Source organism: Heterocephalus glaber, unplaced genomic scaffold, assembly GCF_053883595.1.
Source record: "Heterocephalus glaber isolate CG9 unplaced genomic scaffold, H.glaber_assembly_v1.0 deba00000281, whole genome shotgun sequence".
NCBI classification, from domain to species: domain Eukaryota; kingdom Metazoa; phylum Chordata; class Mammalia; order Rodentia; family Bathyergidae; genus Heterocephalus; species Heterocephalus glaber.
Window position 1 is genome coordinate 32,222,240 of NW_028258139.1, and position 15,638 is coordinate 32,237,877.

Genomic DNA, 15,638 nt, shown 5'->3' on the forward strand with positions numbered 1-15,638 from the left:
CTTACATACACACACACACACACACACACACTACTTAATCCACAGAAATTGACTCTAATCCATGAAAAAGATTAATATTTTTAACAAAGGGAAATTTGTCATCCAAAACGTATGCCTCCTCCCTTTACTTTCCATTTCCTTCTTATTTGGGGAGGACTGGTTATGTGATAATAAACTGAAAACTCTGTAGTAGATCACATCTAGAGTACTTGGTTGTCATCTTCTTTCATAGACTCAATATTAATTAGTAGTGCACATGCTAAACCAGGAAGAAAATGCAAATACCACATGTTAGGGCACAGGTAGGATTGGGATGCAGAATACGATGGAAAATATGCAAGACATTTCCATGCCAGAGGCATGCCACTGTTGTCAAAACTCCCTCTTTTTATTCCGAGGGTACCCTCGGAATTTTAGAATTACTCCAGAATCCAACACCCTCGAAACACTGTGAACACCTTAAAGTTTGGGAACTGGAATAGTTCTTCATTTCTAAGTGACTGCTTTCAGCTCTTTATTTTCACTCATAAAGCCTTACAAGATTCTTCATTCCCTCTCTAAATATTTCAGTCAAATGCATCCATCACATCCTGTGCTGAATGCTTGGTGGCTGGGGACTTAAATGCAGAATGAACGCCTAGATATGACTCTTCATTCTGCTGTTGACTATGTGTAGTCACAGCCGTGCAATTGCTCAACCTCTCTGTGCCTTTTTTTTCTGTAAGGAACAATACTATAAGCATAAAATAATAGCTCTTATTACATGGGCCTGGTGTAGGATTATGCAGTCTCATATCTAAAGAAATCAGAATAGTGACAAATATGTAATTACCACTATTATTGTATTTGTTATTATTACCATGCTTAAGACAAATTGTTCCTGAATGTGGAGTAACTGGAAAACCAAATACATTTGCAGATAGACACATTTTATGGCTGACGGGCCTGGAGCTCAGGGTGCTGGAGAGTTCTGCCCAGGTTCATAGCGAAGTGACAGGAACTCGGGACTTGGAGGAACCATGCTGCTCCTTGTCCTCTTCTTTATCAGCTCTGCAGTTTGGGAAAACTGTAATGAGTTTCTTTGGTGATATTTAGAAGTCTATAGCTATTCTTGAATTAAAAGTGCCCAGATTATAGAAATATTTGCCCATTTTTTGATAATGAGATGCTTTAGTGATTTATCAGCAATGGCACAGGGTACAAGTCGTGTCATACCATACAAATAAGTCAAGTGAGATTTCAGGGCAAGGAACACACAGTTAGATGGGACGCAGACCCTTTTCTATTACAACTTCACACGGATAACAGCAATAGAGAGGGGACCATTCAATTGTTTGAAGCTTTAATTTTAATTTTACAAGTCTTTAATTTTAAGGCACTGATTAAAAAAAATAAACTAGGGATTGTTTTAGGATTAATTACCACCAAAGCCAGTAAACTCCAGAGGAAGCAAACCACTCTGTGACCTGACGTCCTCATGGCCATGGCCAGTTCCACCTCAGTGCTTCCTTGCAGTTTGTGAAAACTCTCAGGCTGGGCTCTGACCTGCCCCTGTCACCTCTGTCACCTCCGTCCACCTCTCCATTGTCAAGGCCCAGAACTCCTCTGTTCTGTCCATACTTACCTGTGGCATGTGCCTTTCCTAACTTGGGTTAGAAGACCTTATCAACAGGAAGTGTACCAACTCAGTATTCAAGTCAGCTTCTTCTGAAATGAAACTTCAGATTCCATATTTGTTCACTATTGAGAGAGGAGTCTCTTTTGTGGGGATTCTCCTGTTTAGGGCTAGCACACAGCCCATGGCCCGCTTCTGAGAGTTTGCTCTCACAGACGACTGAATTTGCAGTGCCTTTGCTGGACTGCTGCTGTTCTTCTGGGTGATGCTAGTGCTCCAGCTCCCCTTCTGCTCCTGCTCCTGAAAGACACGAGGAGGAAGATTCTAGGCCTGTAAAGGTAGGAACATGTCCAGCTTCTCTGGTACTGGTGGAATGCCAGTGCCACCACAGGGGATGAAGGGAGGGCCCCAGACTCCCCAGCACTGGATGGGGGAATGAGAATGTGGACTGCACGGTCCTTTGAAGATCTGCCTCCCATTCGCTCGCTGCTGGTCAGGAAGGCACCCGCCTGGACCCCCTGCGCCTGCTGAGTTGGGACCAGGAGATACCCAGCTCCCAGCAGAGGACACTGGGCCACCATGGTTTATGCTTTTCCCTAGACCCAGGCTCTCCCTTCAGTTTGCTCTCTGCTTTTCTAATGTGCTGAGTTCTTTCACGACTAACCACAATATTATTCCTGTGTACTTTTAGCTGTGCTCAGCAGGGAGTTGTACTCAGAAATGTGTTGGGCTCATTTCATACCAAACCTGATGCCTCAAAGAATATTTTATTAATGTAATTTGCCATTAGCAAATTACTAGTGACATCTCATTTCATATTTACTCAGGAGCATGTTGTTATTCCTAGTTGAGCCTTTTCTTGCAGCAAACCTCGAGTAATTATTGACCTCCAGGTCTCACATGGTTCGCAGTTCAGATCTGTTACCTAGTCGGCCCATTTGGCACCAGATAGCCTTTGGTTCTTCCCATGCCATAGCCACCCACCAGTATGTTACCTGTAGTCAGACACCTGCTCCCTATGTTCTCATTTGCTCAGGTAATACAGAGAAAGTAACTACTATAAAAAAATTACCACTGTGGTTAACTGAAATTACTGCATAGAAATCCTCTCACAAAACTAGCTATACAAACACTAATGAAGGCTAGTTCTTTTGTAGCATTGTATCAGCAATATTTTCAGTTACATTTCAAGATGTTTTTGTCTTTAACGATTCCCTCTATATTATTAAAGCCTTGAAAACTTTTCTTCCCCAAGCTTCTCTTTGTATCTGTTGTTATTTGCTTTTTTGCAGTATAAGATTGAAGTCTACAGCAATTGTTACACAGTTTCTATATTGTGCCTAAACTACAGGGGAGCTGCACTGAGCACTGTGGGCAGTATTGCTCTGGGCCTTGCAGCTCCAGATCCGAGAAACCGCTGTGCTTTCACTGTTCATTGTTATATGGGTCACATACCCATCACCCTAAAGGTAGCCCGACGCAAGTGTGGGTTCTTGGATGAAAACTCTGAAAATCTGTGAATAAGCGCTCAGGGGCACCTTTATTTGTTGTGATATATTCTCCCCCAGGGCTGGAGGGGTTGGGAAGAAAAGCCAGAGTGCCCTGGATCTCAGGTGGTATTTTATAATCAGCAGCTGAAACCCAATCCAGTGCTTTCCAGCCATTCACCTCCTCCAGTACATCTGGCCTCCATTTTCCTTCTTTTCTGGTCTGGCCCTACAAGAGGAGCTCTGAGATAAATAAACTGAAGTGTGTACGTGGTCTCCAAAAGATCTCCGTGGAAAACAGAACCAACCAGAGCTGCCCCAGGGCCCACTGCGCCTTTGACCCCACCACTCAGGGGTGTATGCGGCCCAGCCCAGAGGTGTGTGTACCTCAAGACCACTGCACTCCGGCTGGATCCATGCTTGCCTTGAAAGTGACTCATGCTCAGAACAGCCCACTCAAGCATCTTGACCTCTGCTTCTCTAAAAGGGGGAAAATCTTACTAAGTTCTTGTCTTCCTGTGTGCTTAAACCAATATTTAGTGGTTTTCTGCTTAGTACCTGCTTAGAGGTATTGAATTATGATGTCATTAATTTTTTAAATAATTTTTTTATTTTATGAAAAAACAAAATTTCATGACAAAATAATAAGAGAATAACAGTAGTTAATGCACCATGTATCATCTTCAAAGTAGTTATTCAGAGTACAAGATATATACAGAACGATTCTGTCTTACAAAGAAACAGATAATAGCACAAAATTTTCCTTTCAATGAACCAAGAAAAACTAGTAGTATAAATGAAACAAATTAGCATATATATTAAAATATTTTGAAATAGGTAATTTAGGGAATTATTTGAACTTCTCCCCTCTTCCTATTTATCTATCTTCTAGTTTGTTCTTTGTTTGGAGATACATAATTTCTCATATAAGAGAAAGCATGCAAAATTTAATCCCATGTGTCTGGCTTATTTCACTTCACATTAAGTTCTCAAGTTGCATCCTTGATGTTTTAAGCTTTACCAAGATAGGACAAGGATCATGAAGCTTATTGACTGACACAGGGTTTGCATGCATAAAAGTGGGGAGAGAAAAGAGCAGTAGCATCATGTATCAATCTGGAATGGTGTATTTGTCAAGCCAGTTTGCAAAATGAAATCTTGGTAGTGGAACCATGCAGTTGGAATGCTGTTGTTACAGGTGGGATTTTATTTTTAACTCAATAATCAGGATATAGGTGATAAAATAACTATATGGGCTCAATGTAAACTAGAAGAGACTTGCAATGTATTAAGAGCATAGGATGTAGTAAGGGTATGATAGGAGGTGTTATTCCCATTTTATAGATAAAGAAATAAATCCTATAGAATCCTACTACCTTTAATTCATTTGTGATCTCCCTCATTCATTCATAAACATGTGGAATGCCTACCAGGTACTAAGCATTAGTTCTAGATGTTAAAAGTTAATCAGTGAACACAACCGAATTGTCCTTATATTGGAAGGTGAGATGATATAAGAGGGACAGAAGAAAATCCTGCAAGGAACAGGACAAAGCAGATTGTACAGAAAGGTTTTGATTTTAAAACACTCATTGAGAAATGTTTCATTGAAGAGGAAATCCTTTATAGTGACCTGGAGACAGGAAAGAGTGAGGGTCAACCTCCTCTGATGAGTAACAGTCAGGCTAGGGGAGGACTCCAAGCTCTCAATTGCCTGGCGTGTGTGCAGTGCCAAGGAGGCCATGGCAATGGGAGAGGTGAACAGGGAAGTAAGAATGAGGCCAGAGAAGAGACGGGGGCATCGGATGAGGGCGTCTGCACCACAGGAAGAGCTTTGTTTCAGCTGAGAATGCCTGGAAGCCAGTCGCAGGTAGTGAGCAGCAGCCAGGGAGGAACTGGTTTGCAGTTATCTTTGGCTCCTGTTGCAGAACAGACTGAAGGGGGAGGACGTGAGCGGGGAGCTAGCGAGGTCAGTGCAGTGATTCATTTGGCGCCCAATAAAGCCCAGGGTGGAACACATAGTGCCTCCGGAGTCAGCATGGGACCTCGGCCTGCTCAGCTTCCACTGAGTAAGGTCACCCCTCAGGCTGACCCTGAGTCAATGGTCACTATTAAGGCTGGCTAAGGCCTCCTCTCACCTACAGGCAAGGTCAAAGTTACACTGAGATGTGTGATACTTTGCACATTTTTCTTAGCTTATTTTATTAAAAATAATCAGAAAAACTATCCACCATATCATTTATAGTATATAAGAAAAATAGATAGCATACACTTTATAAGATTGGCTTTGATGCGCCCATTTCCTCAAAGTTTATTTATTATTGTGTTTAATCTAAAAAACATTCTTGAAATGAATACTTTTGCCTGGACCAAAAAACAGAACAAACTCCATCCTGCACTGAGTTACGTGCACCTTTTAGGGGATCATCAGTTTGGGATAATGGTCCCTCTTCTCTTCCTCTTAGGTTCCACTCAACTGCAGGAACCCTGCCCTTCACCTTATCTCTGCAAAAGAGCAGCTGAAGGTCATTGCCTGAAAAGTCAATTGTTCCGTAGCTTCTATCCACATTAACTGACTTTTGAAAATTGTTTTTGAGTGAGCTGACTCCGTACAACATCCCCTTTATGGCTCGGGGATCTGAAATAGCGTGCTCCTTCACCCCATCACTCCATCCCCAACATGCTGCTCTAAAACGCGAGAAAGAAAATAACTGTGAGTTGGATGTCAAATTCTCCAAAAACTGGACTTCAGAGAGTGGACTTTAATATCCCCCAAAGATCGAGTGTCAGCTATTGAATTGTCTGCCTTAAGTGACAACCAGGTCACGTCCTGCTGTCGCTTCACGGGAAAGCCGCAGAACCGATACGTTCAGGAGCCTATTCCACGGCCTAGATCAGCAGGATCCAAAACACGGAGAAAACGGCCCGTGCAATCAGAACCTTGGAGAAGGAACTCAAGATTTTATACTTCTAACAAAAATAGCCAGGTAGTCTGATGAGCATCCACATCTGGAAACATCTAGCAAACAGGACATGCTGAGGACTCTTCGTTCTGCGGACATAGAGATGTCTAGGAAGAAGACTGCTGTAGGGCTCAGAACACGAGGTTCTCGGCTTGCGATCATCAGCATTCTGTTTCAATCATGACAGGGAACGTTGACTCAGCGTCGGAAAGAAGCCAAGCGATCTTCTCCCTGACCCACGTGAATCCACAAGATCAAAGGGTTCCTTTCCAGGATGAGGTCAGGGCAGAGTTCTACCCAAATGGCGGAATTTCACCCTTAAAGTAATGGATTTCCCGCGGAGATGGCGAACTGAGGAGACACGCTCAGATGGCCTCAGGGGAGGAAGGGGGTGCTGCTGGGGGCGGGGCAGGAAGGGGGGTGCTGCTCTCGGGAGAGGCCTGACCGTGCAGGGGCCGAGGGCAGGGCCGGGCGCCTGCAGCACCAGCCGGTCACACCCGCAGCCGGCCTGAGCGCTCCTTTAACACCCGGAAACAGCTCCGGAAGGAGGCACGCAGCCCAGGGAGGCTAGGCGAGGCTGAGCGCGCAGGAGGCGCGGACCAGGTGCCCAGAGCGCAAGCGCGGACGCCCTGCTAGGCCTCCGCGGCCTCAGGCCCCGCCGACTCCGATCGGACGCAGAAGAGCCATTCTCTCATCCAGCAAGCCACAACAGTCCGAACTCGGCCCCCCGTTATTACTCGTACTAAGCTGCACGCGGCAAAGTGAGGACACTTACAACAAGCCTGTGAGACAGAATGGGCTGCCAAGTCTTAGGATGACTTCGCTTGCATGGTGGGAATCGCGTGGAGCGGGATTGCAGGAGATTGGGTGCAGCTTGGGGCGCCGGCGGCGGCACCAGGCAGAGCGAGAAGGGGCGGAGCGAGCGGCGAGGCAGCTCAGCCGGGCTCCTGCTTCCGGCCCTGTGCCGAGCCCTGCGCCTTCAAGCTGCTCAAACTGCAGGGACCGCGGCCGGACACGCCAGCTGCAGCAGTTCTCTGCAGAAAAGGAGTTTTCTTTAAAAACCAGCAGAAAAAACCTCGGGCCTCTTCCCGGACACCGCGTACCCTAAAACACCGGGAAACAGCGTCCGCGTCCAGAACCTGCCAGGCGTTTGAGGCCGCGTCAGCGCCTCGTCCTGCGTGTCTTCTGGTCATCTGTACAATGGTCATGGTTTACTAAAAGTCTTTAACTTTGTGAAGAATGTTTTGAATAGGTGAATTCAGGAGCGCAGTCACGTGTCACTTAGTGGCGCTGACATATTCTGAGAAGTGCATGGTTAAGTGAATTTTCCCACTGGGAGCATCACAGGGTAAACTGATGTAATTGAAGAGGGCCACACCACACTGTTGGGTGATACAACTGTTAGGTGTGCAGTCCTGTTGTTGACTGCGATGTCCCAGTTACGACACATGATTGTTTCTTCCTCTCCTTCTCCTTCTCTCTCTCTCTCTCTTTTTTTTTCTCGTGCTGGGAATTGAACCCAGGCCTCTTGCACTGAGCCACATGTCTGACTCTTTTTTAAGACAGAATCTTGCTAAGTTGCTAAGTTGCCCAGGCTGGGCTTGAACTTGTAATCCTCCTGCCTTAGCCTCCCAGAGTGCTGGGATCACAGGTATTCCCAACCACAGACTAATAAGTTTATATCTTATATTCACAAGGAACAAAAGGTTTTATTTTCATTTCATAGTCTGAACAATGAGACCGCATCGGGTTGGTCAGAACACTGTCTGGCTGGGGTCAGTGGTGCACGACAGAGTGCAAGGACCTCAGTTCTGGAGTCAGCGGAAGCTGTCTGAAGAATTTGCATCAGTGGCAAACAGCACCACTTTGATGATGCTGGTTTGTCCAGAAACTCAGAAGAAATTTCTTAGATGGGATAGCTCAAAAGTCCTATAATCTCTGAAGTACTTGGTCTGTGATTTGCATTAGAGAATTGCCTCAGCTGTAACAGCATGTGTAGAGCAGGAGTGGGACAGGAAGTATGCATCTTTGACTGGTTGCTTGGGCTAACTGGGAATTTATACCTCAGATTCTTTTATCACAACCCAGACCAGAAGCCCATAAACACTTCCTCTCCACTTAAAGCCAAAGGTCAGATTAGTTAACCAAATGGATGTTATAAAGAGGGCTTAATTGATGAAACCAGAGCATAACAGATGACAGAAATGTGTACCGTTAAAATTAGTGGGGTTTATAGACTGTTGTATCCGGCAAAATTATCTTTCAAAATCGATGGGGAGATTAGATACTTCCCTGACAAAGAACACCTGAGAAATTTCGTGAACACCAAAACAGCACTCCAAACTTTTAATCAATATCCTAGAAAAAGACAATGAAGGTCACAACACCATGAGGCCCAGCAGAGAGAAGGCACCATGCGAGGTAAGACACTAAAGTGAAAGGGGGGAAAATAAGAAATAAAAGAGCCAACAAGAGTAAAACATTATGACAAGGATGAGTCAATATCTGTCAATTATAACTATCAATGTTAATGGCCTCAATTCACCAATCAAAAGGAAGAGACTGGCAGAATGGATTAAGAAGTAAACCCAGCAATATGCTGTATATGAGAAACACAGCTAACTCAAAAGGAAATCCATAGACTGAAAGTAAAAGAATGGAAAACAGTTCTCCATGCAACAGGAACCTAGAAAAAAGCAGGCGTAGCAATCTTATTTGCAGACAAATTAGATTTCAAACCAAAACTAATTAAGAGAGACAAGGATGGTCACTAAATCCTTGTGAAAGGAACAATCAAAGAGGAAGACATGACAGTCGTAAATATATATGCACCAAATACGAATGCACCCAACTATACAAAACAAATATTAATGGACATGAAAAACCAAATAAGAACCAATACAATTGTAGTGGAGGACCTCAACACCCCTCTATCGCAAATAGACAGATCAACTAGAAAAAAAATTAACAATGAAATTCTAGAACTAAACAAAGCTATTGAACAAATGGACTTAATAGGTGTTTACAGAGTGTTCCACTCCACAAAATCAGAATACACATTCTTTTCAACTGCACACGGGTCATTCTCCAAAATAGATCACATGCTAGCTCATAGGACATATCTAAGTAAATGTAAAAGAATTGTAGTGCAATGCAATCGGAGATCAATAACATAAGAAACTGCAAAACACCCACAAACACATGGAAATTGAACAACACCCTCCTGAACAACCAATGAGTGACAGAGGAAATTAAAGAAGAAATTAGACAGTTTCTACAAGTAAATGATAATGCCAGTACAACATACAGGAATCTATGGGACACAATGAAAGCAGTTCTATGTGGGAAATTCATAGCCATGAATGCCCATATTAGGACAACAGAGAGAACTCAGTTAAATAACAATGCAGAACCTCAAGCTCCTAGAAAAAGAAAAGCATAACAAACCCAAAGCTCATACAAGAAAGGAAATTATAAAGATCTGAGCAGAAATCCATACAATGGAGACTAAGAGAATGATACAAAAAATTAATGAATCAAAGAGTTGTTTTTCTGAAAGAATAAATAAACTTGATAAACCTTTAGGTAACCTTATCAAAAAAAGGAAAGAAAAGGCTCAAATCCATGTAATTAAGAATGAAAAAGGTGAAGTCACAATAGACCCAGCAGAAATCCAGAGGATCATTAATACCTACTTTGAGAACCTGTAGTCTAATAAAATGGAAAACACAGAAGAAATGGACAGATTCCTGGATACATACGAATTGTCAAAATTAAATGAAGAAGATATAGAATTTCTAAACACCCCAATAACAATGAGTGAAATTGAAAATGTAATAAAAAACTTACCAACAAAGAAAAGCCTAGGTCCTGATGGCTTCACTGCTGAATTCTACAAGACATTTAAAGAAGAACTATCACCAATACTCTTTAAACTCATCAAGGAAATTGAAAGGGAAGCAAGGCTTCCAAATTCATTCCTGGAAGCAAGTGTTACTTTGATTCCAAAACCATGGAAAGACCCAACCCAAAAACAGAACTACAGGCCAATCTCCCTAATGAACATAGTTGCAAAAATCCTCAGGAAGATACTGGCAAACAGAATACAGAGTGTCGTCAAGAAGATCATACACCCTGACCAAGTCAGATTTATCCCAGGGATGCAATGATGGTTCAACATTCGTAAATCAATAAATGTAATACACTATATTAACAGAGTCAAGGACAAAAACCATATGATCATCTCAATAGATACAGAAAAAGCATTTGACAAAATCCAACTCCCATTCATGATAAAAACACTACAGAAAATTGGAATAGAAGGTCTTTATCTCAACCTGATTAAGGCTATCTATGAAAAACCAACAGCCAACATCATACTAAATGATCAAAAACTGAAACCTTTCACACTAAAATCAGGAACAAGAAAAGGATGCCCACTATCACCACTCCTGTTCAATATTATTCTGGAAACATTAGCCACAGCAATTAGACAAGAGAAAACATAAAAGGAATAAAGATAGGAAAGGAAGAAGTGAAACTGTCATTATTTGCTGATGATATGATACTTTATATAGAAGACCCAAAAAACTCAGTCAAAAGTGTTCTAGATCTAATTGACAGATTCAGTAGAGTAGCTGGATACAAGGTCAACACTCAAAAAACAATAGCCTTCTTATATGCAAACAGCAGACCCATTGAGAGAGAAATTTGGGAAATAATTTCTTTTACAATAGCATCTAAAAAAATGAAATATCTAGGTATCAACCTAACAAAGGAAGCAAAAGACCTCTATACTGAAAACTACAGCACTCTGAAGAAGGAGATCGAAGAGGATATAAGAAAATGGAAAGATATCCCTTGTTCCTGGGTAGGAAGGACCAATATAGGGAAAATGTCCATACTTCCAAAACTACTATATAGATTCAATGCAATGCCAATTGAAATTCCAATATACTTCACAGAACTAGAGAAAACAATCCAAAAATTCATTTGGAAACAGAAGAAACCTAGAATAGCAAAAGCAATTCTAGGCAACGGAGACATGGCTGGGGGCATCACAGTACCTAACTTGAAACTATACTACAAAGCTACTGTGATAAAAACAGCATGGTACTGGCAAAGAAACAGACCTGAAGATCAGTGGAATAGATTAGAAGATGCAGAAACAACTCCAGACATGCATAGCCACCTCATCTTTGACAAAGGAGCTAACTACCCTCATTGGAGGAAAAATAGTCTATTTAATAAATGGTGTTGGAAAAACTGGATTTCAACCTGTCAGAGATTAAAACTAGACCCATACCTATCACCGCACACTAAACTAAGATTGAAGTGGATTAAAGATCCAAATATTAATTCAGAAACACTAAATTTGCTGGAAGATAAGTTAGGTAGAACTCTTGATGACATTGGCATAGGGAAAGACTTTATGAACAAATCTTCAGTAGCATGGGAGCTAGCACAAAGAATCAACAACTGAGATCTCATCATATTAAAAAGCTTCTGCACTGCAAGAGAAACTACCAACAGAGCTAAGAGACAACCTACAATGTTGGAAAAAATATTTAGCAGCTGTAGCTCAGACAAAGGTCTACTATCAAGAATAATTAAAGAACTGAAAAAAATCAGACCTCCCAAATTCAAAGACCCAATTCAAAAATGGGGATCTGAAATGAACAGACATTTCTCAGACAAAGAAATAAAAACAGCAAATAAATATATGAAAAAATGTTCAACATCACTGGTCATTCGAGAGATGCAGATGAAAACAACACTGAGATTCCACCTCACCCCAGAAAGAATGGCTGCTATCAAGAAATCAACCAATAACAAATGCTGGCAGGGCTGTGGGGAAAGAGGAACACTGCTCCACTGCTGGTGGGAGTGTAGACTGGTGCAACCACTGTGGAAATCAGTATGGAGATACCTCAAAGAACTAGGACTACAGGTCCCATTTGACCCAGCTATTCCCCTGCTGTGAATCTTCCCCAAAGAATTTAAAGTATCATACCACAGCGATATATGTGCACTTATGTTTATAGCAGCACAGTTTGTAATAGCTAAAGCTTGGAAACAGCCCAAGTGCCCATCAACTGGAAACTGGATAAAGAAGATGTGGTTTTTTTATAAAATGGAGCACTACTCAGCCATAAAGAATGAGAAACTAGAGACATTTATAGCTAAATGGATGCATATTGAGGCCATACTCTTAAGTGAAATAAATAGGACACGTGTGTAAATGCTGAATAGTTTCTCTAGTGTAAGAAATTGAAAGTGTAAATAAGGATGAAAATGATTAAAATGAATAATTGATAATTTGAAATAAGAAAAGGTCCCAGGGTTTGGGGATGGTGGAAGGGGAAGGGGAAGGGGAAGAAGGGAAAGAAAAAATTATGAGAAAAAAATGGAATCAAACTCTGTGTAAATAGGGAAGGGTGGAGGGGGTGAAGGGTGCACAGGTAGTGGGAGAAAAAATAAAAACTAAGATACATCTAGATACAAACTAAGATACAAACTAAGGTACAAACACCCAATGATAAATGTAAATGTATTTTATATGTAAAATATACCAATAAATATATATATTAAAAAAATTAGTGGGGTTTAATATTTATGGATTGGCTAGAAATATGGTAGGGACACTCTCTTCTTTTTGCAGAAGAATAAATTATTCAGACAAGGAAGAGGGAATAGAGCCACCAGAGTCCTCTCTAAGCAGTACTCTCTCTGGCTTCCAGTGTGGAGAAGCCCTATGGCTCCAGCCACACTTTTCTGTATCCTGGTGAGAGTATTCTCACTCACCTCAGGTAGCCCTTTCATTTCTAGACCCGATACAGAGTCAACAGTGACCGACTGAGGCTCCACTGAATGTTCACAAGAAGTTATGTGGCCACTTCCTTCTGTTTGCCAATAAATATAAATGGGTAGTTGAACATGGTCCCCAGTCTTGCTTGCTCTTATTTTATCCTAGTGACGAGTTATAAAGAAAAGACCCATCACCCTAACACATTCCAAATGGCTGTTTACAAAAAGTAAAGAAGAAATAAAAAGACAAAAAACCTAAGAATCAAGAGTGGAAAAATTGGCTTAAGGAAATTGGCAGCAGTTTTTGAACTTCCAGACCCCCACAATAGTCCTTTGATGGGCCAGATGCTGGCAGGCAGGCGAAGAGGTGATGGCTCACTGGCCTGTGTTCCCGGCTCCTGGGCTCCTGGGGATGCACCTTCCTTTGCAGAAGGAAGTACAAAGTGGGCTGAGCCAGGGCAGGGAGAGTGTACAGCAGTGGTGAGGACTTAGTTGACTCAGGCTGCTGCATGCCGCTGTAAGCTCTTGGTGTGGATCACCTTACATAACCTTTGAAATAACAGCAGGTTTATGTTTCTATCCTAATTTAATATAAAAAGAAGCAGAGGCACAGAGACATGAGAAGCTTACCTAGGTTTGTATATTTGGGATATAATGGCAGGGCCACAATTCAAAGCCAAGAGTGTGTTCCTGGAGTCCTCGTCCGCCATGGCTTCACATGCAGCAGAGCACAAGGTTCCCGAGAGGCCTGGTCTCCCACTCCTCCCATCCCCAGGGCCCAGCCCATCAGCTGCCCTTCTGAACAACAGAGGGTTTGGTGATGCTGAGAGTCCTTTTATGTGAACAGGACATGGATTCCATGTTTCAAAGCATTTTGCTTCACATCTCTTGACTCATCCCTTCCTCACAATAACCCTGTAGGAGAAAAAAACGGGACTTCTGTCCCCCCTTTCCTGATGAGGGAAATGAGGGGTATAAATAAATTTTCAATGTCACACAACTGGAAAGTGGGGCATAAAGATGACATGTAAGCTGGAGTGCTCTGCTGAGAGGGGCAGCCCTGCACTATCAGTGATGGCATCGTGTGGCAACCAGGTCTTTGCCGCCTCTCAAGGGCAGCTCCGCACACCTGACTGTCTCTTCACATGGATTTATGCGATGACATTCAGAAGAACTTTCCATTGCCAGTATGTAATCTAGGTCTCATATGCAGAGAGAGAGAGAGAGAGAGAGAGAGAGAGAGAGAGAGAGAGAGAGAGAGAGAGAGAGAGAGAGAGGGAGAGAGAGAGAGAGAGCGAGAGCGAGCAGTTCTGTCCCCTTCCTGCGGGCCAGCATAACAATGACCCTCTCCAGCCCACCAGGCCAGCTAGGCAGCATGTCAGCAGAGACAGAGCTGAAGGCCTTGAACTCCACGTTCCCAGGCAGACAGTCAGGACTGCCGTGTGACCAATGGGACGGATCCCTGCGTGTGTTCTCAGTTTAGCCTCTCTTCCTGTCTCTTCCCTTGGACTACTCCCACCTCTCTTAAAGTCACCCTTTTTGTGCTTCACTGTCATGCTGTTGCTATTAAGAGCCAGCAGAGAGAGACCATTAAATACTCTTAGAACAGAAAGCATTTTGTCAGGAAACACATGTTGTGACTCGTCACCAAGGCAACGCGGGATTCCTGACGTGAGCAGAGGAACGCCTGCAGTGTTTGGCAGAGGCCTGCAGTGCACACCCACCCTGTCAGCCACCCAGGCCAAGAGGGCTTAGCCGCCCGCCTTGGCACCATACTGCTCGCCAAGGCTGGCTTCTGAAGTATTTACAGGAACTGAAATCACTGATCCAAGCAGATAGGCTGGAGAGGAAGTAGATCACCAGGTGGTGCAGTTTCCTACTGTAATAAACTCTGAAGGCCAAGGAGAGCCAGTGATACTTAGAATCTTGATTTCTGCACCTGGCAAATGGGAGCTAAAATAACTAGCTTCATAAAAGACTAAACCAATCTATGGATGGTTTGCAGCATAAATCCTTAGTCCCTTTGACCCAATAATAATTTTACAAAGCCACTCTGGTCTTTCTCTGGCCTGTTAGTTGAAGATGGGGTGATTTATGATGGAATTTGCATAGGCAAACAAATCCCAGCTGCAAGCTGCCTGCCCCGGAGTTCATGGCTCACTAAGGATTAAGATGCTTGGAGCAACTTCTGGGTGGTGGAGGCCGTGACAGATGTACTTCCTCACTCCCCTTCCTGTGGTAGGTACCCCTCACTTAGCAGCATGCTGATGCTGGACTCTATTCAGGAGAAGTGAATTAGAAACTGTGGACTGTTAGTGTCATTGTAGAATTTAATTGTAAGGAGACTTGCTTTGGGAGAAATATTTCTTTGTTTGCCATGTGGAGTAGGTAGCATGGCTTGTAGAGGTTATTCAAGAATAATGTATTTTATCGGAGGATTTCAGTTATCATAACCAGACATATTGACATTACTTCATAAATAAGCCAGTAAAACTAGGTTCGTAAAGCAACAAAAATCTCAGGATGGCAAGGAACATAGCATTTGCATCACCTACTCAATATTCTTTGCAAATAGCATCAAGAGTGTATTGAAACTTTCACTGATAGGGAGACAGCATAATAAGGTAGATTATCACGTCTTCGAGCAGCTCTGATTGGTAGCAGGTTTGTGATACTGACACAGAATGTCATTTCCTAACTTCATATCTATTTCAGAGACAGAAGAGAAATCAAGTCTCAGCGATATGACGGATCTTTCTACATCAC